This window comes from Mesoplodon mirus (assembly GCF_964341445.2).
Source record: "Mesoplodon mirus genome assembly, chromosome: 7".
Lineage (NCBI taxonomy): Eukaryota > Metazoa > Chordata > Mammalia > Artiodactyla > Ziphiidae > Mesoplodon > Mesoplodon mirus.
The window spans coordinates 72,528,417-72,541,399 of NC_138983.1; the positions used below are offsets into that span (position 1 = coordinate 72,528,417).

At 35.7% G+C, this 12,983-nt stretch overlaps 1 protein-coding gene across 1 annotated transcript in view; it reads left to right on the forward strand.

Moving 5' to 3' along the window:
• PRMT3 (protein arginine methyltransferase 3) overlaps positions 1-12,983 on the forward strand; it is a 148,839-nt gene that overhangs the window by 71,356 nt on the left and 64,500 nt on the right. The window lies entirely within an intron of this gene.

Consider the following 12,983-nt stretch of genomic DNA (forward strand, 5'->3'; position numbering starts at 1 on the left):
CATAGATGGACCTAGAGATTATATTAACTCACGTAAGAGAAAGACAGATATCATGATATCACTTATATGTGGAATCTAAAAAAAAAAGATACAAATGAACTTATTTACAAAATTGAAACAGACTCACAGACATAGAAAACAAATTTATGGTTACCAAAGGGGAAGGAGGGGTGATAAATTGAGAGTTTGGGATTAACATGTACACACTATTATATATAATATAAATATATATATAACAGGGACCTACTGTTTACACAGGAAACTGTATTCAATATCTTCTAATAACCTATAATGGAAAAGAATCTGAAAAAAATATACATGTATGTATGTATAACTGAATCACTTTGCTGTGCACCTGAAACTAACACCACTTTGTATAAATCAACTATACTTCAAAAATAAAGTAAAAAGAATAGGAAGGGAAGAAGGGATGGATCAAAGTATTTTTACCTCATTGCCCCATAGATTTGCCACACTGGATATTGTATAACTTTTTTTTTTTTTTTTAAGAGCTAAGTTCAAGTATTGCCTTAAACATTCAGCTTATTTATTTATTGTGTTTTTTAGATGTTGGGCGTAGGAGTTTATTAATTAATTAATTAATTTTTGCTGTGTTGGGTCTTCGTTTCTGTGCAAGGGCTTTCTCTAGTTGTGGCAAGCGGGGGCCACTCTTCATCGCGGTGCGCGGGCCTCTCACTATTGCGGCTTCTCTTGTTGCAGAGCACAGGCTCCAGACGCGCAGGCTCAGTAGCTGTGGCTCACGGGCCCAGGTGCTCCGCGGCATGTGGGATCACTCCCAGAACAGGGCTCGAACCTGTGTCCCCTGCATTAGCAGGCAGATTCTCAACGACTGCGCCACCAGGGAAGCCCTGCATAACTTTTTAATTATTGCCAGTCTGGTAGTCATTTGGTAGTCTCATTGTGTTTGAATTACTAATGAAGTTCAACATCTCTGCATATGGTTATTGGTGATTTCCTGGCTTGTAACTGTATGTAATATTTTTAGCCCATTTTTCTTTTGGGTTGCCCTCGTTTTTCTTGTTGATTACTGTTTCTTGTTGGAGATGGAAATGCGTGTGTTATCTTTCCAAACTCTATGACTTATTTTTTATTCTTCTGATGTCTTTTGATGGACAGAGGTTCTAAATTTTAATGTAGTCAAATTTATTAGTCTTTTTCTTAATGGTTAGTACTTCCCCCCGCCCAGAACATGGAGATATATGTGTGTGTGTGTGTGTGTGTGTGTGTGTGTGTGTGTGTGTGTGTGTGTGTGTGTGTATAAAACTTCATACCTTCCCCATTTACATTTAAGTTTTTAGTACACTCATGTAGTTCTGGTTGTAAAAATTGTCATAGTCTTTCTATGGGGCAGTTTTATGACACAGGTCAAAATTTTAAATGTGCATATCCTTTAATCCAGAAATTCTGCTTTAAGAAATTTAGCTTAACCGAATACATAAAACATTGAACAAAGATGTCTGTGTGTTCATGTTCAAAGCATTATTTTTTTACCCATTTTATGGCAGATGAGTGCAAAGGATACCAATATTCTTGTTGCTTGATATCATCGGCCCCCTTGCATTTTTCCATGTGTGTGAGAGTGTAATATAATCTGTCTCGGTTACCGTAGAGTTATCAGTAAGGAAAGTATCTTACCCAAAAGTATTTTACATAAGTACTTTGAAATTCTCATGGAACTTCCTTATCATATTTGTGATAAATAAAATGGTTAGTATTAGCACATTTTAAGGTGAAAGAGTCAAATCACAGGCGTGGGAATCACTGAAAAAACTTTGCAGTTTAGATGTTCAATGTCTAAGACTATTATAAATATAACAGTGAAGTAAATAGAGGTTCTTTTACATCCTTTAAATCTTCTAAGATCAGACAAGATCGGGCACATCCTGTAAAATCTTAAGTTTGGTACATTTCTAGCAGAGAGCACTGTAGATGAGGAGAAAATGCTTATCTAATTATTTTTGTTACATGTCTAGAGCAGTGATTCTCAGCAGTGGAGGGAGCATGTCTGATTTTGCCCCCCTGGGATATATGGATAATGGGAAATGTCTTGGAAACATTTTAGGTTACAGCAGTTCAGGAGAGATGGGGACTGGAGGAGAGTGCTGCCTAAATACCCTACAGTGGGACAGAACAGCCCCTACAAGGAAGTATTATCTGGCCCAAAATGTTGGTAGTGCCAAGGATAAGGAACCCTGTTTTAGAGTTCTCATTTCTATGCATTGATAATAACTCATACCTCAACTTAGATGATATTATACAGGCCACTTGATGCCTAGTCTGAGGCATCAAGGAAGTTTTTCCTTAAAAGGTGACATCATGACAGTATACTTTGTCACATGCATGTACAATTGAAGCTTCCTAACCAACCTGCGTTTAATTCACCACATTAATGATGGTTTGCATTCTTTTTGTATAACACCTGCTAGATTCCTATGGCAATCTGAACACTTAGGCTAATGAGGTACCTTCAGTGTGCTGCTCCTCTTCTACCAGCTGGATTGTATTGTTTACCAAGAGCTTTACTGTATTTGTTTGCCTCCTTATTTATGAAAAATCAGTTAATAGTAACATAAACTATTGAACAATATTGTAAGAAAAAAATGGTTGTAAAATAAAGCCGTAAAACGATTGTGAAGGACTTAGGAGTGAGGGTGGGAATTATAGGATTGAAGGATCCTCCACTTGGCAAGTGGATATTGGTAATATTGGTAAACAAATTTACATTTGTATGTTTTTACTTAAAACATGTTGTTTTCAGTTAACTGACTACTAGTCCCAGTCACATTGGATAAAATTCTATCTATAGTAAATCTTATAGAACTGAGAGGAGTATTGAAAAAGAAGTCATCCAATATTTATTATGCTTCAGAAATGTACTTAATAATTTGAGATTAGATTTCATAGGTTTATTTATTTGTTGGAAGTAATCTTTAAATATTTTTAAATAAATCTTTATTTTTTAATCTTTAAATAAATCCAGATTATTGACTGTTTGTCACTAGACTTTCGACACAAAAACTTGTCATTTTATTGTTGCCTTCCCCTTGCCTCACTTTTTAAAATAGTTAATTCTACCTAAGCGTGTGTCAGTAATTCAGTTATTTGAACTGAAAAAAAATTAGTCAAGCGCCTTATTCTGAAGGTATCACAAGTTTCTTTTATCATTAATTTATCTATTCCAAGAAGATACCATGAGCAGGCATTTTAAAATAAGCTTCCTATTTCAGTGAATAATGTTAATGGTTCTTCTAGTTCCAGATTTGATCCAGTGTGTTCCTTTTGTAGTTATTAATTTTTGAAGTGTAAATGCAAATTTTAATTTTAAAAAGTGAATGTCAGTTTGGGAAGAAAAGTGCCCCATGAGCATCATGGGAGAAGTATTGGGTATAATTCTCTTCCAGATGGCACCCCTACAGGTGAGGCAGCAGCCTGTGAAATTACAGTCTGAATTACACTGCAGATGAGCAGGGCATTTGGAGCAAAGCCTTCTGATACCAGTAATAAATGACTTGATTCAGAACCAAGGACAATTCCCAGGAAATTAAAGCCTATTCTGTCACGTAGGGAGCCTGTAGTAAAATGAAGTTTAGCAAAGTGGAAAGTTGAGAGAAAGGACAATAACTGCAAGCCATCCATATATGAAACTTTTCATCTGCTAATGTTTTTAACTAGACATTTTCATTTATCTCACAAGTGTTTTGTTTCTACATATAGTCTAGTATATTCATTGATTTTCTAAAGTAATATTTTTCACAGTGAATGGTGGCTAACAGCCACTTGCCAAATAAGCGTTCACTCTGAAATATTATTAATCAGATACCTATTGTAAATTCTACTCTGTTTAATATGCTCTATGGGAATTTTCTTATTTCAGAACACTTGAGTCCTTAGTTACAAATGTAGTATAATATAATACAAATACCAAGTCTTATTTTCAATCAGGTAAATCAATTTAAGAAGCAACATAGAATAGTTATTCAGAACTTGACCTCTGTAGTCAGATAGACCAAGGTTCCAATTCTGACTTATTCAACTGTTTCTGTGACTGTGAGCTGTTTTTTTTAAGTCTTAGGATTTTAGGTTATTTAACATTTCTAAGCCTTAATTTCCTCATTAGTTAAATGGAAATAACAATAACATGTGCTTTAGGGAAGAATTAAATAAGATATTCCATAAAAGAACACTTAATACTATGAACTTGGACAGTTTTCACCACTATTATTATTTGAGAATTTTAATTTTAGAAAGCAAAACAGCATTTTAAAATAACCAATTTTAACTGCTGTGATAGAGTACAAAGCAGGGTAAAGAGATAGAGTTTGGTGGGGGAAAAAGAAGATATTTTATGTGGAGAGATTAGGAAAATCCCTTTTGAGCAGGTAATAGTTGAGCAGATATCTGGATACTAAGTGGAATAAATGACCAGTAAAATTGTCAGTCTTCATTGAGTATTAAATAATGTGGCTTGGGAATTCCCTGCGTCCAGTGGTAGGACTAGGCACTTTCACTGCCAGGGCCCAGGTTCGATCCCTGGTAGGGGAACTAAGATCCCACAAGCCCCGCGACATGGCCAAAATCATAATCATAGTCATAATGTGGCATATTTAGTAGATAGACTAAATATGAATATGTATAATCTATTCTTGTTTTGAAGGAATGGTTTTCTACTGATTGGCTAGTTTAGTTATTCTTTAACATAAAGTTTAGAAACTGCTTTGACAGAGTAGAAGCCTTGTCATATACAAAAAATATCTTGCTACAGAAATAAAAAAGGTATTATCAGAAATAAAGTATTGTTTTTAATTATACAACAGTGAAGAGAGAAAAAGGAGAAAAAAAATGGAATGGGAAAAGACAAAAAAAGAAAGATGTGCTTTAGCCTTCTGCTTCAATCCATTTTAGCCCAATTCTACCCCATAGTAGCTGACCCCATATGATGACTTCTGCCAAATTAGAGTTATAAAAAATGGCCCTTTATAGGTTTTATGTGTTAACTCTGTGCCAGGCACTCTGCTAAATCCTTTACATGTATCAACAAAAACATTTGATTATTTGCTTTCAGAAACTCTCTGACCTCATAATGTTGGCTGACTCTAAAAAATGGGAAGTAAAGACATGGCATTTATGAAAGGATGTTTTTGCTGCCAGGATGATTATCTTTGTTTTGTTTGTTTGCACTCTTATCTCTTGTTGAGTTTAGTTAGCAGCATTGGGAATTGAATCTTAAGGCCAGTGTTTATGAGGGGATCTGAAAATTGTTCAGTATTATTTTCCAGCTACGTGACCTAAAATACCTCACTTAACCTTGCTAGTACTGATTTCTCTAATGTGAAAATTACATTGTTTAAATAGTTAGAACCTTAGAAACTCTATAATACTGTTTGATCAGGATTCTCATCTTAGCTAAGGTGATCATTATGGGGTATGTGGAAGAGTGCTTATTGGTGTTTATTATTTTAAATGGAAGCAGACATATAGGAAAGTCTTAAGTATAAATACTAAAGTTCGGAAGATTAAGTAAAATTAGCTTTTTTAGCCCAGCGAAACAAATCTCTCTATCTTTGCAAGAAGAATCTTAAAGTTGGAATTGGCACTAATTTGGCCAACCTGATCAAATTATTTCAATTGGGTTTAAAATTTTGTTTCTTAATTTTATTTATTTATTTATTTATATTGTATTTATTTATTTATATTTGTTTGTCTTTATATATTTACTTATTATTTATTTATTTATTTATTTATTTATTTATTTTGCGGTATGAGGGCCTCTCACTGTTGTGGCTTCTCCTGTTGCGGAGCACAGGCTCTGAACGCGCAGGCTCAGCGGCCGTGGCTCACAGGCCCAGCCGCTCCGCGGCATGTGGGATCTTCCCAGACTGGGGCACGAACCTGTGTCCCCTGCATCGGCAGGCGGACTCCCAACCACTGCGCCACCAGGGAAGTCCTGTTTCTTAATTTTAAAGAAATTTCAAGCATTTTAAAGAAAGGTTTCTCACAACAGAAGGAAAAGACCTACAATAACGAACCCAAAACAATTAAGAAAATGGGAATAGGAACATACATATCGATAATTACCTTAAATGTAAATGGACTAAACGCTCCCACCAAAAGACACAGATTGGCTGAATGGATACAAAAACAAGACCCATATATATGCTGTCTACAAGAGACCCACTTCAGACCTAGAGACACATACAGACTGAAAGTAAGGGGATGGAAAAAGATATTCCATGCAAATGGAAACCAAAAGAAAGCTGGAGTAGCAATTCTCATATCAGACAAAATAGACTTTAAAATAAAGACTACTAGAAGAGACAAAGAAGGACACTACATAATGATCAAGGGATCGATCCAAGAAGAAGATATAACAATTGTAAATATTTATGCACCAAACATAGGAGCACCTCAATACATAAGGCAAATACTAACAGCCATAAAAGGGGAAATGGACAGTAACACAATCATAGTAGGGGACTTTAACACCCCACTTTCACCAATGGACAGATCAACCAAAATGAAAATAAATAAGGAAACACAAGCTTTAAATGATACATTAAGATGGACTTAATTGATATTTATAGGACATTCCATCCAAAAACAACAGAATACACATTTTTCTCAAGTGCTCATGGAACATTCTCCAGGATAGACCATATCTTGGGTCACAAATCAAGCCTTGGTAAATTTAAGAAAATTGAAATTGTATCAAGTATGTTTTCTGACCACAATGCTATGAGACTAGATATCAATTACAGGAAAAGAGCTGTAAAAAATACAAACACATGGAGGCTAAACAATACACTACTTAATAACAAAGTGATCACTGAAGAAATCAAAGGGGAAATTAAAAAATACCTAGAAACAAATGACAATGGAGACACGACGACCGAAAACCTATGGGATGCAGCAAAAGCAGTTCTAAGAGGGAAGTTTATAGCAATACAATCCCACCTTAAGAAACAGGAAACATCTCGAATAAACAACCTAACCTTGCACCTAAAGCAATTAGAGAAAGAAGAACAAAAAAACCCCAAAGTTAGCAGAAGGAAAGAAATCATAAAGATCAGATCAGAAATAAATGAAAAAGAAATGAAGGAAACGATAGCAAAGATCAATAAAAGTAAAAGCTGGTTCTTTGAGAAGATAAACAAAATTGATAAACCATTAGCCAGACTCATCAAGAAAAAAAGGGAGAAGACTCAAATCAATAGAATTAGAAATGAAAAAGGAGAAGTAACAACTGACACTGCAGAAATACAAAAGATCATGAGAGATTACTACAAACAACTCTATGCCAATAAAATGGACAACCTGGAAGAAATGGACAAATTCTTAGAAATGCACAACCTGCCAAGACTGAATCAGGAAGAAGTAGAAAATATGAACAGACCAATCACAAGCACTGAAATTGAAACTGTGATAAAAAATCTTCCAACAAACAAAAGCCCAGGACCAGATGGCTTCACAGGTGAATTCTATCAAGCATTTAGAGAAGAGCTAACACCTATCCTTCTCAAACTCTTCCAAAATATAGCAGAGGGAGGAACACTCACAAACTCCTTCTATGAGACCACCATCACCCTGATACCAAAACCAGACAAGGATGTCACAAAGAAAGAAACCTACAGGCCAATGTCACTGATGAACATAGATGCAAAAATCCTCAACAAAATAATAGCAGACAGAATCCAACAGCCCATTAAAAGGATCATACACCATGATCAAGTGGGGTTTATTCCAGGAATGCAAGGATTCTTCAATATATGCAAATCAATCAACGTGATACACCGTATTAACAAATTGAAGGAGAAAAACCATATGATCATCTCAATAGATGCAGAGAAAGCTTTTGACAAAATTCAACACCCATTTATGATAAAAACCCTGCAGAAAGTAGGCATAGAGGGAACTTTCCTCAACATAATAAAGGCCATATATGACAAACCCACAGCCAACATCGTCCTCAATGGTGAAAAACTCAAAGCATTTCCACTAAGATCAGGAACAAGACAAGGTTGCCCACTCTCACCACTCTTATTCAACATAGTTTTGGAAGTTTTAGCCACAGCAATCAGAGAAGAAAAGGAAATAAAAGGAATCCAAATCGGAAAAGAAGAAGTAAAGCTGTCACTGTTTGCAGATGACATGATACTATACATAGAGAATCCTAAAGATGCTACCAGAAAACTAATAGAGCTAATCAGTGAATTTGGTAAAGTTGCAGGATACAAAATTAATGCACAGAAATCTCTGGCATTTCTGTATACTAATGATGAAAAATCTGAAAGTGAAATCAAGAAAACACTCCCATTTACCATTGCAACAAAAAGAATAAAATATCTAGGAATAAACCTACCTAAGGAGACAAAAGACCTGTATGCAGAAAATTATAAGACACTGATGAAAGAAATAAAAGATGATACAAATAGATGGAGAGATGTACCATGTTCTTGGATTGGAAGAATCAACATTGTGAAAATGACTCTACTACCCAAAGCAATCTACAGATTCAATGCAATCCCTATCAAACTACCACTGGCATTTTTCACAGAACTAGAGCAAAAAATTTCACAATTTGTATGGAAACACAAAAGACCCCGCATAGCCAAAGCAATCTTGAGAACGAAAAATGGAGCTGGAGGAATCAGGCTCCCTGACTTCAGACTATACTACAAAGCTACAGTAATCAAGACAGTATGGTACTGGCACAAAAACAGAAAGATAGATCAATGGAACAGGATAGAAAGCCCAGAGATAAACCCACGGACATATGGTCACCTTATCTTTGATAAAGGAGGCAGGAATATACAGTGGAGAAAGGACAGTCTCTTCAATAAGTGGTGCTGGGAAAACTGGATAGGGACATGTAAAAGTATGAGATTAGATCACTCCCTAACACCATACACAAAAATAAGCTCAAAATGGATTAAAGACCTAAATGTAAGGCCAGACACTATCAAACTCTTAGAGGAAAACATAGGCAGAACACTCTATGACATAAATCACAGCAAGATCCTTTTTGACCCACCTCCTAGAGAAATGGAAATAAAGATAAAAATAAACACATGGGACTTAATGAAACTTCAAAGCTTTTGCACAGCAAAGGAAACCATAAACAAGACCAAAAGACAACTCTCAGAATGGGAGAAAATATTTGTAAATGAAGCAACTGAGAAAGGATTAATCTCCAAAATTTATAAGCAGCTCATGCAGCTCAATAACAAAAAAACAAACAACCCAATCCAAAAATGGGCAGAAGACCTAAATAGACATTTCTCCACAGAAGATATACAGACTGCCAACAAACACATGAAAGGATGCTCAACATCTTTGCTCATTAGAGAAATGCAAATCAAAACTACAATGAGATATCATCTCACACCAGTCAGAATGGCCATCATCAAAAAATCTAGAAACAATAAATGCTGAAGAGGGTGTGGAAAAAAAGGAACACTCTTGCACTGCTGGTGGGAATGTGAATTGGTACAGCCACTATGGAGAACGGTATGGAGGTTCCTTAAAAAACTACAAATAGAGCTACCATATGACCCAGCAATCCCACTACTGGGCATATACCCTGAGAAAACCATAATTCAAAAAGAGACATGTACCAAAATGTTCATAGCAGCCCTATTTACAATAGCCCGGAGATGGAAACAACCTAAGTGTCCATCGACAGATGAATGGATAAAGAAGATGTGGCACATATGTACAATGGAATATTACTCAGCCATAAAAAGAAATGAAATTGAGCTATTTGTAATGAGGTGGATGGACCTAGAGTCTGTCATACAGAGTGAAGTAAGTCAGAAAGAGAAAGACAAATACTGTATGCTGACACATATATATGGAATTTAAGAAAAAGAATGTCATGAGGAACATAGGGGTAAGACAGGAATAAAGACACAGACCTACTAGAGAATGGACTTGAGGATATGGGTAGGGGGAAGGGTAAGCTGTGACAAAGTGAAAGAGCGGCATGGACATATATTCACTACCAAACGTAAGGTAGATAGCTAGTGGGAAGCAGCCGCATAGCACAGGGAGATCAGCTCGGTGCTTTGTGACCGCCTGGAGGGGTGGGATAGGGAGTGTGGGAGGGAGACGCAAAAGGTAGGGGATATGGGAACATATGTATATGTATAACTGATTAAATTTGTTACAAAGCAAAAAAAATAAAAAATAAAAAATAAAAATAAAAATTAAAAAAAAAAAGGTTTCTTATTTTTATCCTTTTTTTATTTGTATGCACACAATGCGTATAGTCTTGGCTGGTCTGAAGAAAAAAAGTGACTCCTGGGGGGGGAAAATTTTAGTTCTGACTCGTGGATTTTAATATAGGACCATTCACTAAATATTATATAATTCTGGACAATCTGGTAAGCCTTCATTCTCTATTGTATTAAATGTAATTTAAAAATTCTCACTAGCCTTTACAAATATATTTTTTAAGTAGCTCTTAATTTTTTTTTAGTTAAACTAATTAGATTTACTGTTCCAAACCTTTTTACATGTATTAACATATTTAGTTCTCATAACAGCTCTGTGGTGTAGAATACCATTGTTATTGTCACTTAATGTCACTGAGTCTCCATTTCTTCATTTGTAAACTTGCCCAACGTCACATAGAGAAAGAAGCTCCTCTAGGATTTAAATCCAAGAGTCCACCCTCTAAACTGGTTCTATTGGTATTGACCATAGTACCGATTTAAAATAGGGTTATTTAATCTTAGATGAATGGCTAATTATAACTTTATCTTAAATGCAGTAAACGAGCATGTTGTTAGAAGGAGCTGCTTTCAGTTACGGATTGAAAAAACTTTTTTGGTTTGATTGTAGTATGTGGAAGTAAGATGGAGTTTGAACTTACAGAGGGAAAATACTTAGATTTAACTAGCTACTTTGAAAGAATAATACTAGAAACAGTTTGACATGGTGCCAGATCAGTAACACACTATACTTTTTGCCCCCTTCCAAAAAAGACTGGACTATAATGAGTACTCAATTTGTATGAAAATGTGATTTTATTTTATTTTAATGTTTTAACATGCAACAATCTTGCAAATAAGGACCGCTTTTTCCCCAACCTATTAACATGTTTTACCAACTGATCTTTTCCTCTTAGGTAAATAGATGCATCCTCTTTAAATAATTTTTTTGGCAAAAATTATAATTCACTTTAATCAACTGATGAATGCTTATTTTTAAGCATTTGTGTGCATAGATCTGCATGAATTATGTCAGATTGATAAAGATTTCTTAGTTGAATTCCAGAAGGCTCTTGTGCTTTGAATACACAGATGATATTAATGAGGAACGAACTTATAAGAGTTAGACATTTTACTGAAGTGCTCTATCAAGGAAAGCAGTTTCCACCAAATCCTTAATTATCCTAATGTAAACACAGTAATAAAAGAGTTTTGTTGCTAAGTCTGTCTTTTGTAGGCAATTATTTTCTTATGTGTGGATTAGTGTGTTGTGGGGAGAAGGTAAATCCCAATGTAGAGTTGCTAGCAGCAGTTTAATTAGGTTCCTTTATAAGTGATTGAAGGACTAGAGCTGTATTATCTGTAAATTTAAATTTGCTGTTAATCTCTTGGGAAGATTATCCATTCTGGGTTTGCAGGTTTTTCCTGTGCTAGAGAAACATTTAAAACATTTTTGTTCATTGTGTTGTGTATTGATCCTCTTAGTTATCTGTGCACAGAACAAATGAGTGAGAACAGTTTTGATTTAGAATGCTGACATGAGAGTGACATTCATATTGGTTAACCCTTAGCCATAATAGGGTGTATTATGTGCTAAGCACTGTGCTGAACACTTGACTTTCCCTGCTGCTCAGGGCTATTGGAGGATGGGCCCCAGAAGAAGACTGACAGGAACCGGCATTGATCTCTCACTCATGATTACTTTACCATTTCTGTAATAAAGTGTATCGCATACTCTTAGAATGTACTGTGCTCGTGCACCAGTAGTGGCAGATTATCTTTTCATTTGTGCTGTGATTAGCCTTTCTTGGTGGAGGAGTCAAGTGTCCTCCAGAGTCTGGAGCACACTGGGGCTGAGTTTCATTAAATGTATTTCAAACAGCATAGTTGTGCAAGGTGTTGATACATGTTAAATAGGAAAAAAGAGGTTTCTAGTTAAAAAGTGGGTAATACTTGTTTAGAATTTGTTCAACCATCCTCTTTACCATAACACATCTCAGAACTGTTAATGTGCTGATGTGCATTATGAATCTCTATATGAGGATGATATAGCATCTGGTCTTTCTCACCTCTCCCCTCCTTTTTTTTTTTTTTAAAGAAAAAAAACTCTTCAAAGAGAATGTTTTTGGGCAGGAAACATTTTGGGAAAAGGTGTTCCAGACCAGAGTTTCTCAGCCTTAGCTCTATAGACATTTGGGATCAGACATTTCTTTGTTTGGGGGCCGTCCTGTGTCAGTGAAGGACGTTTATCAGCATTGCCCCCCACCCAGTTGTGACAATCAAAACTGTCCCCCAAGGGCAAAATCTAGTTGAGAACTATTGCTCTAGATTAATATTGCAGTATTCCAGGAAATTATAGGGTACATTAGCAATTTCTATCTGAAAGTTTCCTTTTAATGCGGAAGAAATAATAGTCTAGAAAGTGGAAGCACAGGTAGAGAAGGTTCAGTATATTCTGCTGTAATAAACATTCTGGATCCACTTTGTACCCTGGCCTGATTTTCTTTTCTCTTTTTTTTTTATAACCTCTGTATTGGAGTATAATTGCTTTACAATGGTGTGTTAGTTTCTGCTGTATCACAAAGTGAATCAGCTATACATATACATATATACCCATATCCCCTCTCTCTTGCATCTCCCTCCCTCCCACCCTCCCTATCCCACCCCTCTAGGTGGTCACAAAGCACCGAGCTGATTTCCCTGTGCTATGTGGCTGCTTCCCACTAACTATCTGTTTTACATTTGGTAGTGTAT